The sequence below is a fragment of the Schistocerca americana genome, chromosome 6 (genome assembly GCF_021461395.2).
Source record: "Schistocerca americana isolate TAMUIC-IGC-003095 chromosome 6, iqSchAmer2.1, whole genome shotgun sequence".
In the NCBI taxonomy this organism is placed as follows: Eukaryota; Metazoa; Arthropoda; class Insecta; order Orthoptera; family Acrididae; genus Schistocerca; species Schistocerca americana.
The window spans coordinates 231212805-231230513 of NC_060124.1; positions in this window are offsets into that span (position 1 = coordinate 231212805).

Here is a 17709-nt window from a genome sequence, read left to right on the forward strand (position 1 = left end):
AGTGTGATGATAGAAAAGTCATACCTCTCATGGACAGGAAGTGTGTGTTACCTGGAGACTCAAATGTAAAAACTGCTTTCAGTGAAGCTACACCTCTCCAAGACAAATGTGAAATTTTATTAATTCAAGTGAACACCCCAAATGTTAACAATTCACAGAAAGGCACAGCAGTTGTGGAACAACAAACACCAGGAATAAGTGAAATACCAGCAGCACCATCATTATCATCAAAAGCAGCAACAACAGCAACAGCAACAAGAACAGCAGCAGCACTACCAGAACCAACAACAACTGGAGCAGCAACACAGCAATGCTTATGGAGGAGCCAAAGGAAAAATACACCTATGTCATTCAGTGATAATTTATGGTTTCAAGCCAAGAAAAAAAAATGTGAAAAACCAGCCTGCTAACTCACAGATAAGTCACAGCAACATCTATTTTTAAACATTGAGGGTCTTGAAAGTAAAGCTGAAACTCTCGAGAGTCATTGTCACAGAATAAGTATTCTTTCTTATGTCTATCTGAACATTGGCTTAAACCAGAACAAATACAATACTACATACCAGAATCTAAAAAATAAGCTACTGCTGTTGAAGCACCTTGGCAAAGTAAATAATTATAATGAAATTAAGGATCTCGAAAAAAACACTAAGAAACAGTTTTTGCACATCTCAGTACCGTAATGGTGGTACTGTTATCTATGTTTCAAATGAAATAGAGTGTAGAGCACTAGATCTTAGTTGTGCATGTGTAGAGAAATGCTTTGAAATTACCGGGATCAATGAAACTTATCATAGTATGTATCTACCATTCTGCAGACTCAGATGATAAAACTTTTTTAGATAATTTAGATAGTGTACTCTGCTACATAACAAAGTGGAAACAATATGTAACTGTTATTGGGGGAGACTTTCATTCAAGCTTTGATGTAACATGTAACAAACCCAGTGTAAATAAGTTACTGAATATGCTAAGGCAGCACAATTTCCATCATATAAATTCAGAACCAACAAGACTAAAATCATGCTTGGATAATGCATTTGTCAACTGTGCTCATGATATGTACTCCACCAAGCTAAAGGAGTTTGTGTTCTGAGACCACTCCATGTTAACAGTAGAGTTAAGACATTTTACAAAAGGGGATGAGAGCAAGGCTGCACAAAAGTTAACAAAATCCAATACCTTAATATTAACAAAAAAACAATCTGAGAAAACTAACACACCAACTGAGCATAACTAACTGGGACAAATTAATTGAAAACTGTGATTCCAGTGCCCAAACAGTCTATGAAACATTCCACAATTACTTAATAGGTACTTTAAAAGCCCATCTTGTTCAAAAGAAATATCATAATACAAGAAAGGGTAAATTGTGGTACACCAAAGAACTGGAGAATCTAAAAAATAAGCTACTGCTGTTGAAGCACCTTGGCAAAGTAAATAATTATAATGAAATTAAGGATCTCGAAAAAAAACACTAAGAAACTGTATAAGAAAGAGTTACAATTGGCAAAACAAAGATACAACACAAATCTCATAAAAATAGTAAAAACCAATGCAAAACAGCCTGGTCAGTAATTAATACTGTTAAAGGTGAAGTCAGAAACTTTGACAAGACAGTTCCAATACCAGCAGATACATTCAACAAATATTTTGTAAACTGAGCTGGTGATATCAAAAAGTTGATCAGTAAGCCCAATGTAACATATATAGATTATCTTAAGAGTGCAAACTTAAATCATAATAGGGCCAGACCATCATTAGGTGTTTTTCCTGATCCTCTCAAACCATACAAGGTGACTCCAGTCTTTAAGAAGGGTATCAAATCAGATCCTGCAAACTACAGACCAATATCACTAATTCCAGTACTAGGAAAAGTCTTTGAAGGCATAATATATGAGCAGATGTATGAGTACCTAGAACTAAATGACATGTTAAGTGCATCACAGTTTGGTTACAGAAAAGAACAGCAATTCATGCCACAGACCTCTTAGTCACAGACATTTTAGCAGCATTTGAGGACCATGTTCACACACAGGTAACCTTAAGTGATCTGAGCAAAGCCTTTGACTGTGTTGACCACTAATTTTTGCTCTCTAAACTTGAGTACTATAGAATATGTGATAAAACTTTAAAACTTATCAAATCATACCTCAATAAAAGGAAACAGGTGGTGAGTTCAGGAAGTCATCCGTCAAACACACTCGCGTTTTAACACGGAGTGCCGCAGGGATCTAAATTAGGACAACTTCTCTTCCTTGTACACATAAATGACTTACCAGGAAATATAGATGTAAAGATGTATATGTATGCAGATGATACAACTTTTCCATCTGTAAACCATGCATTTGATAAAATTGTAAGTGGTATGAAACTGGCAAAAGAAAATGCAATATCATGGTTTAATGCAAATGGTCTACTATTGAATGAGTAAAAGACCCAGAATATGTGGTTCAGTCTACCGAAGACTACAAAAATATAAAAACAAAAGACAAAGTTTTTGGGTATCATACTTGACAACAGTCTAAAACGGAACTCTCATGTTGATCACATAGTGATTAGGCTGTCAAGAGTTATATATTTGTTGAAGAGAGTGATGTGTTGTGTGACATTTAAGTACGTAAGGACAGCATACTTTGTCTTTTTTCAATCTGTTTTAAGGTATGGGTTAATACTCTGGGGAAACAGCAGAAAAATAAATGAAATTATGGTGATCCAGAAGAAAGCAATCAGAGTATTGGCTAAATATATCTAAAAACAAAGATGATGTGAGTTACCAAACAAAAGCGCTGGCAGGTCGATAGACACACAAACAAACACAAACATACACACAAAATTCAAGCTTTCGCAACCGACGGTTGCTTCATCAGGAAAGAGGGAAGGAAAGGGAAAGACGAAAGAATGTGGGTTTTAAGAGAGAGGATAAGGAGTCATTCCAATCCCGGGAGCGGAAAGACTTACCTTAGGGGGAAAAAAGGACGGGTATACACTCGCACACACACACATATCCATCCGCACATACACAAGCAGACATTTGTAAAGGCAAAGAGTTTGGGCAGAGATGTCAGTCGAGGCGGAAGTACAGAGGCAAAGAAGTTGTTGAAAGACAGGTGAGTTATGAGTGGCGGCAACTTGAAATTAGCGGAGGTTGAGGCCTGGTGGATAACGAGAAGAGAGGATATACTGAAGGGCAAGTTCCCATCTCCGGAGTTCTGACAGGTTGGTGTTAGTGGGAAGTATCCAGATAACTCGGATGGTGTAACACTGTGCCAAGATGTGCTGGCCGTGCACCAAGGCATGTTTAGCCACAGGGTGATCCTCATTACCAACAAACACTGTCTGCCTGTGTCCATTCATGCGAATGGACAGTTTGTTGCTGGTCATTCCCACATAGAAAGCTTCACAGTGTAGGCAGGTCAGTTGGTAAATCACGTGGGTGCTTTCACACGTGGCTCTGCCTTTGACTGTGTACACCTTCCGGGTTACAGGACTGGAGTAGGTGGTGGTGGTGGGAGGGTGCACGGGACAGGTTTTACACCGGGAGCAGTTACAAGCGTAGGAGCCAGAGGGTAGGGAAGGTGGTTTGGGGATTTCATAGGGATGAACTAAGAGGTTACGAAGGTTAGGTGGACGGCGGAAAGACACTCTTGGAGGAGTGGGGAGGATTTCATGAAGGATGGATCTCATTTCAGGGCAGGATTTGAGGAAGTCGTATCCCTGCTGGAGACCCACATTCAGAGTCTAATCCAGTCCCGGAAAGTATCCTGTCACAAGTGGGGCACTTTCGTGGTTCTTCTGTGGGAGGTTCTGGGTTTGAGGGGATGAGGAAGTGGCTCTGATTATTTGCTTCTGTACCAGGTCGGGAGGGTAGTTGCGGAATGTGAAAGCTGTTTTCAGGTTGTTGGTGTAATGGTTCAGGGATTCCGGACTGGAGTAAATTCGTTTGCCACGAAGACCTAGGCTGTAGGGAAGGGACCGTTTGATGTGGAATGGGTGGCAGCTGTCATAATGGAGGTACTGTTGCTTGAGAGTAATGGCTAAGGTAGATAATAGGACACATTGTAAACCATTGTTCATTAAATATAGAATTTTAACAGTTATTAATTTATATATTCTTGACAGTGTTAACTACATACTTGCTGAACTACCTAATTTAAGTGTAACAAATCAAAGGCATGACTACTACACAAGAACCTGTACTTCTCTGCTGTTGCCACAAAATAGATTAGCTAAAACTAACAATAGTCATAAGTATATGGCAATTAAAATATATAACAAACTGTCTAAGAATGCATCAATCAAGCCTGACAAATTATTCAAAGAAAATGTAAATAACTTCTTGTTAACTAATCCATTCTATTCATTAGAAGAATTTTTAGAAATGCCCAATATCAACTTAAATATGTAAAAATTTATTTTGTAAAACTATAGGTTAAGTGAACTGACGAAGTCTATTGCATGTAATAATGCTGAATGACCAATTAAGAATCTGAATCTATGGAAGGTAAATGGTTGACTTCAGTTTATTGGGTGATTTCTAGGAAGGTGCAGTTCATCTGTAAGGAGACCATATATAGAACACCAATGTGATCATTTCTCGAGTATTGTTAGAATATTTGGGATTCTCAGCAGGCTGGATTAAAGGAGAACATCAAAACAATTAAAAAATGTGCTGCTACCAGCAGATTTGATCATCACGCAAGTGTTACAGAGATTCTTCATGAACTCAAATGGGAATCCCTGGAGAGAAGATGTTGTCCTTTTTCTGAAAAACTATTGAGAAAATTCAGAGAGGTGGCATTTGAAGTTTACTGAAGGATGATTATATTGCCACCAACACACATTTCATGTGAGGACTGTGAAGACAAGAGAAATCAGGGCTCATACAGAGGCACAGACACTTGTTCTTCCCTTGCTCTATTTGCGAGTGGAACAGGAAAGGAAAAGACTAGTAGTGATACAAGGTTTTATAGACCTTAGAAAAAATGGTTAGTGTGCATGTTAGGGGGTAATCCTGGTTTCTCTACGTGGAAACCAATGTGCATATCATCCACATAAATAATGTGAAGCAACGCTTCACCAACTTGTTGTGGAGGTCGAAAAAGCTCTACACTTTCAGGAAATGGCTCTGCATTTTCCTGGATATGGTGGGGACTTTTAATAATATGACCATTGAACACCATGGCTAGAGCTGCAGAAGAGCACAGCATTGAAACCACCATATGCAGGTGGATTAAGACCGTGCTAAGTAGAAGAAAGGTAGAAGTCACTACGATAAATGAGAAAAATGTTGATCAGCACGACCAGGGGATGTCCACAAGGAGGGGACTTACCCCACTACTGAGGAGCCTAGCGGTGAATGAGCTCATTGAAGAGTATACTAGGGGCTACTTCTGCCAAGGATACACAGATGATTTAGTCACAGTGATACTTGGCAAAGTTGCTAATACTAGTAGAACAATGGCACAATGTGCACTAGACATTGTGGAAAACTAGTGCAGAAAACATGATATAAGGCTTAGTCCCAAGAAAACTGTTGTAGTACCATTTATGAGGAAGCAAATCCAGCACACTTACTGAAATCTCAAGCCCCTCAATGAAACTGTGCCAACAGAGTGGGTAGTGAAGCATCTAGGAATAATCTAGGATGCAAAACTGTCATGTGCCCCTCATATAAAGAACATACGTTCCAAAGCAAAAAGCACTCTTATGAGCACTACAAGGACCCATGCTAAAAATGGAGGTCTAAAACCTAGGAGCCACTGCTGTAAGATGACCTATGATAACTTATGGGCTGTATGGTGGAATAAAGTAGAACAGAAGATGACCGCTATGGAGCTTGGCAAGGTGCAGAAATTGTCCTGCTTAGGCATTACAGGTAGAATTAGCAGCACACCCACTGCTGGAATGGAGACAACACTGGACATTTCCCCATTACATCTTTGCATTACAATGGAGGCAGTGGCAGGAAATAACTGGATTCTCTTAGGATATCCCAGTATCTCACACCAATATAGTGAATCTCACACCAGTATTATGAAAAAAGGAAATATAGGAATGGTCAGGGAAATATGTTCCAGCTGCTTCAATAAACATTTCAGTGTAACAACTGGAAAAAGGGAGTAGTGGAACAATGAACCAACACACTGTTAGGAGAGTTAGTTTGGTTTACTGATGGGTTGAAAACAGATGAAGAGGCTAGGTTGGGGAGCTATGGTACAGGCCAGACTAGACAGAGCAGTCTCTCTAGGGAAGTTGGCACAGTATTCCAGGTGGAAATATTCACATCAGAATGTGTGTGGAGGGGAATTTGCACATGTGTTACAAGAATCGTAGCATTTACATTTATTCAAACAGCAGCAAATATAGTTGCAGAATGGCATGAAGTTCTTGGGAGACTAGAGGAAAGAAACAGGGTAAACCTGATGTGGGTCCCTGGTCACTCAGGAATTAGTGGCAATGAACAAGCTAATAGACTGGTCAGGACAGGAGCAATCATGAGGTATTATGTAAACATGATCAAGTATCATCTGATAACTTCATAATAGTTCAAAATTAGTTTTTACTCACATGAAAATGAAAAATAAAATTTTGTTTATAAGGCAGTCATTCATTTTTCCCTCAGCAGTTTGCCTTGTCTATTTGAATTGGCTTCTGCTACAGTTTCAGGTTTATCTGATGAAGACCTCAAAATGGAAGTGTGTGAAAATCTTAATAGTAATTTGAGTTCTGTTAGAGTTTACTGTCTTAAAAGTTGAAGGGTCAATTAAATTTGATTTAAACAGCTCCAAGACAACTCAAATCATCCGATGCAGCTGTAAGAGAAACAAATTTGTTAGATAGTATTATGTGACAGTTTAAATATAGTTTTTACCCATCTGAGTCACACTTGATTCCCCCTCCTGAGTGAGGAATTCTACTTTGAAAATGGATTACAGCATGATATTCGCTGAGGTAAAGATTTTGTCAGGAAAATGACTTTATGAAGAAGATAATTGTAAATTCATGACTGAACATTCTGAGATAAAATGATTTTTTGGCTAGCTTCAGCCATATATCTGAATAACTATTAAGCAAAAGTCATAAAATTTACATTTTTTTGTACACAGATATTAGACAAAAAAGCTACAAAATAAGAGCTTCCTAAATCAATTATGTGACAAGCTCAAATCACAAATATTTAGGAGAAATTTTGTTGCGACAAAATTTATTGATGACTTCGAATGAAACTTGGATGTTAAAGTGAATTAAATAGCATAAAACTTACAGTGTGCACACAAAACAAATTTTTCAACCATTTTGCAGCTTTAACACAATTATTCACTGAAGTACAGCATTTCATACTTGGTCAATATTTATGAAATGTCACTGTGAGATTCTTTCACCTGTCATTTAAGGGGCCGCTAATGAAAAAGTATAGAAAGTTGAGGGCTAAAATATGTATATATCCCTTTCATAATTTAACCATCTTCCACACAAAATACACAATGTTAAGGGGGGGGGGGGGGGGGGGGACATCTCTAAAACTAGACCATGGAGCTTACAGGTGCACAATGCCGACATTATCAGCATAAACTAGACCATGTGACATGGAATCACCCTGTATTTTCATAAGATGATTCAGAAGCAGTTCCCGTAATATTACCATGAATAAATCAGCAATAGTCACAATTTACATAAACAGCCTGCAGTGTTTACTTCTTACTATTAATGTATTACTCAATTCATTCCACACCCCTGAATGCTCTCCTTCATGATTTGACTATGGAACATAATGTATGCTAGCTGACAGCTGTAGTAAGCACATCAGGAAAAAAGAAGGCTAATGAAGATGTGTGTGTAGTAAGTGTAAAACATACATATTAAACTTGGTCAATACACTCCTAATGAAATGAGCAAATTTTGCCATCTTGGGATGGGGAAGGAGAAGAGAAAGCACCAATATAAATATCAGTGGCAATTCCCAACTGGTTTAAAGAAACTGAGAAAGACCTCGTAGAATTAAAGGTTTTAGAAAATTCACTTATTGATCGAACAGCTAAATTAATTGCTAAAGATGAAAACATAAAGTTCCAAGACAAATCTACACAAAAGTCCAAACCCTGCATTTCGAAAGAAGAGAGGAAAAGAAGATCAGAAAGAATGAAGAAATACTGGGCCCTAAGAAAAGAACAACGCGCAAATAAATGATTGATCCTGTGTACCCCAAAGAGGGTGAAACGAAAGAAGAGGAATCAGGAGCAAGGACTGCACAAGGCAAAAGGGCTTTCTATGAAAAGAAAGAACTGCTAACATTTAAAAATATAAACCTCGACACCACAATTGAGTCATGAAAATTCCTATTAGGTGCAGTTCTGAATGGATTTAAAATAAGAACAACAGCGAATGTGTTGATACAGGAGAATGCTAGATTGATAAAAGTATGATTGGAGAACTGCATCAAATAAAGTTATAGCAACCACAATGGTTTTAAGACCGCCCGTGCGGTCACCTTAGGGTGTGTAGTTTTTTAACCTTTCCAGTGGAATCACCCAAACATTTACCTTACTTGATTTACAGAAAGCCTGAATTACGATTGGTGGATGGAAATTTGAACCTATTGTCTACTACTGCTGCCATCTAGTAAGAAGTTTTACTTTACTTAAAGTACATTTTATACATATATGTTTCGGAACAGGCACCACAAATATTAAACTTCATTCAAACACTCCTCGTACGATTGCTATACAATGTAACATTCACCCTGGAATAAACACAAAAAGTAAAAACATGATGTACAAACATTCCCAGTCAATGTTTGCACTTCCGAGTTCCAGTCCTCAGCTTACTAGCTGCGCAGCTGATAGTAATGCCTATATTGTTTATCTACACAGATGACAAAACCAATGATGCTGCACCTATTTGTGATAGTTTTGGAATCCAGAATAACTACTGTACAAAGACAACACAGCTAATTTTAACTGCACTAGAGCAAACCTCATACTAGTCTAAAACTTCCATAAGGGTTGATGACAGAGGCACTGAATTATGTGAAAGAAATTCTCTCAAGAGTCCTTTGGTTTTCTACTTTCTTCAGCTTGAGGTATTTGTTCTGTCCCTGCCATTTTACTATAATTTCAATAATTGTGACAAAAAGAGTTATCGGCAAACCAAAAAAGCTAATTTTTAAATTATTGTACATGTAAATTAATGATAATAATTGTATTATATATCATGGATGAGATCACTGTATAATGCTAGGAGAAAAGAGAATCTAACATGTTCTTAAACACTCTCTCATACATATCTATGCTACAAAATAACCAATTTTTGGGGGGCAAATGAAGAACATATGGTTATTACAAATCATTCCAGTCAATGGACCAGCCCACATGAAACCTGGGACTTGTTGAGGTGGGGTGGCTTGCATACCTCACTGACACAGATCTCTGTACCGTAGGTGCACCCATAACATAGGGGTATTTTTGGAAAGACCAAACAAACAGTTCCTGAAGAGGGGCAGCAGCCTTCTCAATAGTTGCAGGGGCAGCAGTCTCAGTGATTGACTGTTCTGGCTTCGTAACACCACACAACATGGCCTTGCTCTGCTGGTACGGCTGAAAACCAGGAGAGACTACAGCTATCTTTATCCTCAGGACATGGAGCTCTACTGTATGATTAAATGATGACGGCATCCTGTCGGGTAAAAAGTCCCTCATTTGGGTCTCCAGGTGGGGCATACTAAGGAGGATGTCGTCATCTGGAAAAATAAAACTGGCATTCTATGGGTTGAAGCACGGGAGGTTAGATCCCTTAATTCAGCACGTAGGTTAGAAAGTTTAGAAAGAGAAATAGATAGGTTGAAGTCAGGTACAGTGCAAATTAGTGAAGTTCGTTGGCTTGAATGAGAAACAAAGCTTCTGGTCAGATGAGTGCAGGGTTATACACACAAAAACAAATAAGGGTCATTCAGGAGTAGGTCTAATAATGAATTAAAAATTGCATGCAGGTAAGCTACAATGAACAGCACATCCTGAACGCATTATCAGAGCCAAGACAGACACAAAGCCAACACCCACCACAGTAGCACAAGTTTATGATGAAGATACTGAATACATCTTATGACAAGATAAAAGAAATTATTCCGATAGATAAGGGAGAGGAAAATTTAATTCTGATGGGGGGCTGGAATTCGATAGCTGGAAAAGGAAGAACAGAGGGAAAATATGGACTGGGGAAAGGACTGAAGGAGGAATCCACACGGTTGACGTTTTCACAGAGCGTAATTTAATAATTGCTTACGCTTTGTTTAAGATAATGAAAGAAGATTTACACGACAAGATCTGAAGACACTGGAAAGTTTCAGACTTATTATATAATGGTAAGACAGATTTCGAAACATAATTTTAAGCTGCAAGACATTTCCTGGGACAGGTATAAACTCTGAAGGCAGGAAATTGAGGAGAACAGGACCTGGATAAGCTGAAAGAAGCAGAGGTCATTAGCCAACAAATGACTGAAGAAGGGGAAAGGAATACAGTAGAAGATGAATGGCTAGCTTTGAGAGATGAAATAGTGAAGACAGAAGGGGATCACACAAGTAAAAAGACAAGGCCTAGTGCAAATCCTTGGATATCACAGGAGATAAAAACATGCAAAAGGGAATACAAACACCTAAAAATGAGGTTGACAGGAAGTGCAAAATGGCTAAAGGACAAATGTAAGGATATAGAAGCATGTATCACTTGGTGAAAGATAGATCTTACCTATAGGAAAATTAAAGAGGCCTTTGGAGAAAAGAGAAGTAGTTGCATTAATATCAAGAACTTAAGACTTTTTTTGGAAACCAGTACCAAGCAAAGAAGCAAAAACTGAAAATGGTACGAGTATACAGAGGGGCAATACAAGGTAAACAAATATGAAGGCAATATTTTAGAAACAGAAGAGAAAGTAGACGAAGATGTGGGAGATATGATGCTCTGAGAAGAATCTGACACATCACTAAAAACCTAAATGGAAACAATGCTCCAGGTGTAGATGGCATTTCCTTCAGAAATACTGATACCCTTGGGAGTACCAGCCAAGACAAAACTACCCCACTTAGTGTGCACTACACAAAGGAAGCGGCTACTCGGGTAGCAGAGTACTTGTGGCGTGCACATGGTTCTTTTTAGGCTAGGCAGTACTGCGAGGTGTCCTGATGAACACTCACCAGTCGACGTGCAGGCAGGGAAATCAGGACGCGCTCAGTATAAAGACACTTCAGCTATCAAGATATTAACAGTAAATTTCCAGAGTGTTTGGAATAAAGTTCTTGAATTTACTGCCCTCCAGGGAGTGTGTGGCGTGCAAATTATTCTCGGGACTGAGACCTGGCTGAACCCTGAGATAGGAAGTTCTGAAATATTTATTGAGGGCTGAAACGTGTATCGGAAAGACAGATTAGACACCGTAGGGGGTGGTGTCTTCATTGCAGTTGACAAAAATATTGCGTCTACTGAAGTCGAAGTAGAGTGTGATTGTGAAGTTATCTGGACACGTTTAACAGGGCTACAGGAAATAAAGTTAATTGTAGGGTGTTATTACCGGCCACCAGGTTCCACTGTGACAGTTCTAGAATCATTCAAAGGGAGTCTACATTCTGAATCGCAGAAGTACCCGGATCATGCCATATTAGTCGGAGGCGACTTCAACCTACCTAGTATAGACTGGGATGTCTATGGATTCATTACAGGTGGTACAGACAAGCCGTCGTGTGAATTACTTTTGAATACATTATCCGAAAACTGTCTTGAGCAGCTAAATCAACAGCCAACGCATAATGGAAATATTTTAGATCTGGTAGCCATGAACAAACCAGATCTCATCGACGGTGTCAGTGTTGAGACAGGGATCAGCGATCATGATGTTGTCATTACGACTATGGTTACGAAAGTTAAAAAGTCAGTCAAGAAGGCTAGGAGAGTATTCTTACTAGAAAGAGCAGAAAAGCAGTTGTTAGCATCCCACTTGGTAAATGAATTGACTTCATTTACTTCCGGGACAATGGACGTGGAAGAATTATGAGCAAATTTTAAACACATTGTAAATCACGCATTGGACAAGTATGTGCCGAAAAAGTGGGTTATGGACGGAAAAGACCCACCGTGGTTTAACAGCACAATTTGGAGAATGCTCAGGAAGCAAAGGCGGTTGCACTTGCGGTACAAGAAAGATCGGGAGAATGAGGATAGGCAAAAGTTAGTAGAGATTCGTGCTACTGTAAAAAGAGCGATGCGCGAAGCATTCAACCACTACCACCATCATACCTTAGCAAAAGATCTTGCTGGAAACCCAAGGAAATTCTGGTCTTACGTAAAATCGGTAAGCGGGTCGAAGGCTTCCATCCAGCCACTCACTGATCAGTCTGGCCTGGCAACGGAAGACAGCAAAACGAAAGCTGAAATTTTAAATTTAGCATTTGAGAAATCTTTCACGCAGGAGGATCGTACAAACATACCGCCGTTTGAGTCTCGTACAGATTCCCGTATGGAGGACATAGTGATAAGATGTCCCTGGGGTTGTGAAGCAACTGAATGGGTTGAAAATAAATAAATCACCAGGTCCTGATGGGATTCCAATTCGGTTTTACAAAGAGTACTCTACTGCATTGGCTCCTTACTTAGCTTCCATTTATCGCGAATCTCTTGCCCAACGTCAAATCCCGAGCGACTGGAAAAAAGCGCAGGTGATGCCTGTATATAAAAAGGGTAGAAGGATGGATCCTCAAAATTACAGACCAATATCCTTAGCGTCGGTTTGTTGCAGGATTCTTGAACATATTCTGTTCGAATATAATGAATTTCCTTGAGACAGAGAAGTTGCTGTCCATGCATCAGCACGGCTTTAGAAAGTATCGCTCCTGCGAAACGCAACTCGCCCTTTGTTCACATATCGTGCGAACCATGGATGAAGGGTATCAGACGGATGCCATATTCCTTGACTTCCGGAAAGCATTTGACTCGGTGCCCCACTGCAGACTCCTAAGGTACGAGCATATGGGATTCGTTCCCAAGTATGTGAGTGGCTCGAAGACTTCTTAAGTAATAGAACCCAGTACATTGTCCTCGATGGTGAGTGTTCATCGGAGGGGGAGGGAATCATCTGGAGTGCCCCAGTGAAGTGTGGTAGGTCCACTGTTGTTTTCTATCTACATAAATGATCTTTTGGATAGGGTGGATAGCAATGTGCGGCTGTTTGCTGATGATGCTGTGGGTGTAAAGAATGGCAGCTAACTCTAAATATAGATAAATGTAAATTAATGCAGATGAATAGGAAAAAGACTCCTGTAATGTTTGAATACTCCATTAGTAGTGTAGCGCTTGACACAGTCACGTCAATTAAATATTTGGGCGTAACATTGCAGAGCAATATGAAGAGGGACAAGCATGTAATGGCAGTTGTGGGGAAGGTGGATAGTCGTCTTCGGTTCATTGGTATAATTTTGGGAAGATGTGGTTCACCTGTAAAGGAGACTGCTTATAAAACACTGAAACGACCTATTCTTGAGTACTGCTCGAGTGTTTGGGATCCCTATCAGGTCGGATTGAGGGAGGACATAGAAGCAATTCAGAGGCAGGCTGCTAGATTTGTTACTGGTAGGTTTGATCATCACGCGAGTGTTACAGAAATGCTTCAGGAACTCGGGTGGGAGTCTCTAGAGGAAAGGAGGCGTTCTTTTCGTGAATCGCTACTGAGGAAATTTAGAGAACCAGCATTTGAGGCTGACTGCAGTACAATTTTACTGCCACCAACTTACATTTTGTGGAAAGACCACAAAGATAAGATAAGAGAGATTAGGGCTTGTACAGAGGCATATATGCAGTCATTTTTCCCTCATTCTGTTTGGGAGTGGAACAGGGAGAGAAGATGCTAGTTGTGGTACGAGGTACCCTCCGCCACGCACCGTATGGTGGTTTGCGGAGTATGTATGTGGATGCAGAATACGTACGAGACAGGCAAAATACCCCCAGACTTCAAGAAGAATGTAGTAATTCCAAAGAAAGCAACTGTGAATATCAACAAACCCTCAGTTCAACAAATCATTGTTGCAAAATATCGACACAAAGTATTTACGGAACAATGAAGAAGCAGGTATAAGACGGCCTCAGGGAAGATTAGTTTGGGTTCTGGATAAATGTAGGAATATGCGACACAATACTGACCCAATAAATTCTCTTGGAAGATAGGTTAAGGAATGGCAAACCTACATCTAGAGAATTTGTATACTTAGAAAAAGCTTTTGACAATGTTGATTAGAATACACTCTTAGAAATTAAGAAGGTAGCAGAGGTAAAGTACAAGGAGCAAAAGGCTATTTACAGCTTGTACAGTAACCAGACAGTTGTTGCAAGAGATGATGGCAATGATACGACTGGTTAAGATGGGGGAGAACAGGACCATAGCCCATCCCAGATATTCAGTCTGTACAGTGAGTGAGCAGTAAAGGAAATCAAAGAAGAATATGGAAATGGGATTAAAGTTCAGGAAGAAGAAATAAACTTTGATATCTGCCACTTACAATGTAATTCTGTCAGAGACAGCAAAGGGCTTGGAAGAGCAGTTGACTGGAATGGACAGGCTTGACAGGATATCAGATGAACCTCAACAAAATTAAAACAAGGGTAATGAAAAGTAGTCGAGTTAAATCTGGTGATGCTGAGATTAATTATACACTGAAGAGATAAAACTGGTGCACCTGTCTTATATCATGTAGGGTCCCCATGAGTGTCGCAACACAATGTGGCATGGACTCGACTGTCTGAAGTAGTGCTGAAGGGAACTGACACCGTGAATCTTGCACGGCTGTCCATAAATCCACGAGTACAAGGGGTTGGAGCTCTCTTCCGAACAGCATGTCTGGTGCAGAAATGTTTAAACTCAGAAGAGTGTTCCTGGAGCCACTCTGTAGCAATTCTGGATATGTGGGGAGTTGCATTGTCCTGCTGGAATTGTCCAAGTCCGTCGGAATGCACAATGGACATGAATGGAAGTCCTGATCAGACAGGACACTTATGGATGTGTCACCTGTCAAGAGTCACATCTAGACCTATCAGGAGTCTCATATCACTCCAACTGCACACGCCCCACACCATTACAAAGCCTCCACCAGCTTGAACAGTCCCCTGCTGATATGCAGGGTCCAATGGATTCATGAGGTTGTCTCCATACCCATACACATCCACCCTCTTGATACAATTTGAAACGAGACTCGGACGATCAGGCAACATGTTTCCAGTCATCAACAGCCCAATGTCGGTGCTGAAGGAGGTGTAAAGCTTTGTATCATGCAATCATCAAGGGTATATGAGCGGGCCTTCGGCTCCAAAAGCCCATATCAATGACATTTCACATCCTGACACTTGGTGATGACCCAACATTGAAATCTGTAGCAACTTGCAGAAGGGTTGCACTTCTGTCACATTCAATGATTCCCTTCAGACATTGCTGGTCCCATTCTTGCAGGACATTTTCCGGCCACAGCTTTGATGTTTTACCGGATTCATGATATTCACGGCACATTTGTAAAACGGTCATACGGGAAAGTCCCCACTTCATCACTACCTTGGAAATGCTGTGTCCCATCACTTGTGCTGACTATGACACCACATTCAAACTCACTTAAATCTTGATAACCTGTCATTGGAGCAGCAGTAACCAATGTAACAACGCGCCAGACACTTGTTGTCTTATATAGGCATTGCTGACCGAAGCGCCTTATTCTGCCTATTTACATATCTCTGTATTTCAATACGCATGCTTATACCAGTTTCTTTGGCACTTCAGTGTATTTGGAAATAAGATGTTAAAAATAGTAGATGAGTTTTGTTGTTGGGGCAGTAAAACAACTGCCCATGGTGGAACTGGAGAGGATGTAAAATGTAGACTGGAAATGGCAAGAAAAGCATTTGTGAAGAGAAATTTGTTGACATCGAATATAAATTTGTTATCAAATCTTTTCTGAAGGTATTTGTCTGGAGTGTGGCCTTGTATGGAACTGAAACATGAATGATAAGCAGCTCAGAAGAGAAAAAATAGGTTTTGAAATATGGTGTCAAAAAACAGTGCTGAAAATTAGACGAGTAGGCCACTTAATTTAATGAGGATGTAGTAAACAGAATGGGGATAAAAGAATTTATAGCATAACTTGACTGAAAGAAGGGATCAGTTGACAGCACACATTCTGAAACATCAAGTAATCATCAATTTAGTATTGGAAGGAAGTATGAGTGGTAAAAACTGTAGAACGTAACTAGTAAATGGATACAGTAACCAATTTCAAACAGATGTACGTTGCAGTAATTATTGAGAGAGACTGTGGCTTGCAAAGGATGCATCAAACCAATGTTTGGTTTGAAGGCTACAGCAAATCAATAGGTGGTGTTCTGTTAAATGTTGAATAGGAAGTTACTGTCAAAGCAACAATATGGATTGTGTAACATCCTATATGACATGTGCAACACAACAGAAACAGACTGGTCAACAAACTGGGTATGAGAGCCTCACTTTCTTTTGTTGTGAAAATGAACTCATATTTTATGCTTCAAGGTTGTTTGGAACATTTGCAATTAAATTTTTGTAAACGGAGTCAAATGTTGAATCTGCAATTTTCATTAACTTAGGCATCATAATCTACATCCAAGTGTTGACATCCTAGCTTTGTGAAACACTCTTTATTGTGCTAGTGGACACTGTACCTGTCAGAGTGTTTTACCTTCTTAAAGTTGTGGGACCACTTAGTGCGCACACCAAGCGGTATACAGTACTTGCGATCTCCGATGTGGATACATCTTACTTTTTAGCTTTTAATTATTGGAAGTAATTTCTTATTTTCTGGCTTCCTCAATATAAAATAAAATTTAACTTACACTGAGTTATCTTCATGATTTGCCCACTCAATGAGATACCACATTAATAAAATCTGAGTACACCACGATTAATTTTTGGATTGTGGATTGCTGCAAAGCGTGGTTTGAGGGTGTGCTAGCACAATGGCTGTATGTATTACTGATGATGAACTGATCTCATCTGAGCAATAGTGCTCTTTCTTTCTTACTTTAGTAGCGCCTATAGCAGAATATATTGGTTATGTGGTACTGAGATTACTATTTCGGGAAAAAATAATAAAGACATTACAATAAAACTACCATGCCTTATATGTAAAAACCAACCATTTTTCAAAGATTCTATGTGACATCAAAGAAGTTACAGCCCAGAATCTGAAGTCTAATAAAAACCTTGCTAATTTAATGTTAAGATATAGGCGAGAGGCTGATGGTGTCTCCCTGACAATTTTAAATTATTTAAATATCTTAAACAAGTGACTGTTTCTTTATCATTTGGTTTTGTGACAAAAACGAAATGCACCTCAAAAGCCATTAAATTACTTATTCATAAGCCCAGTCAATATAAGGTGTCAGAGAAGAACAATAAGCATGTGAATGTTCTGATGAAGAGCGTAAGCTCAAACATTTTTTATGTCCATGTCTATAGTTTACCATCTGCCACACAATTATTTTTTGCCTTTGATCCAAAATTTTCCCATAGCACATATAAATTTAAATTATCAACTCTAACTGTGCTCAAAATTTTGACTTTAGAATTCACCCGTCATCCTACATTTCCTTGTTCCACATGCACAATGATATCAGAAAATACTTGATTTGCATTTCTAGAATGTGTGGTTAAGCT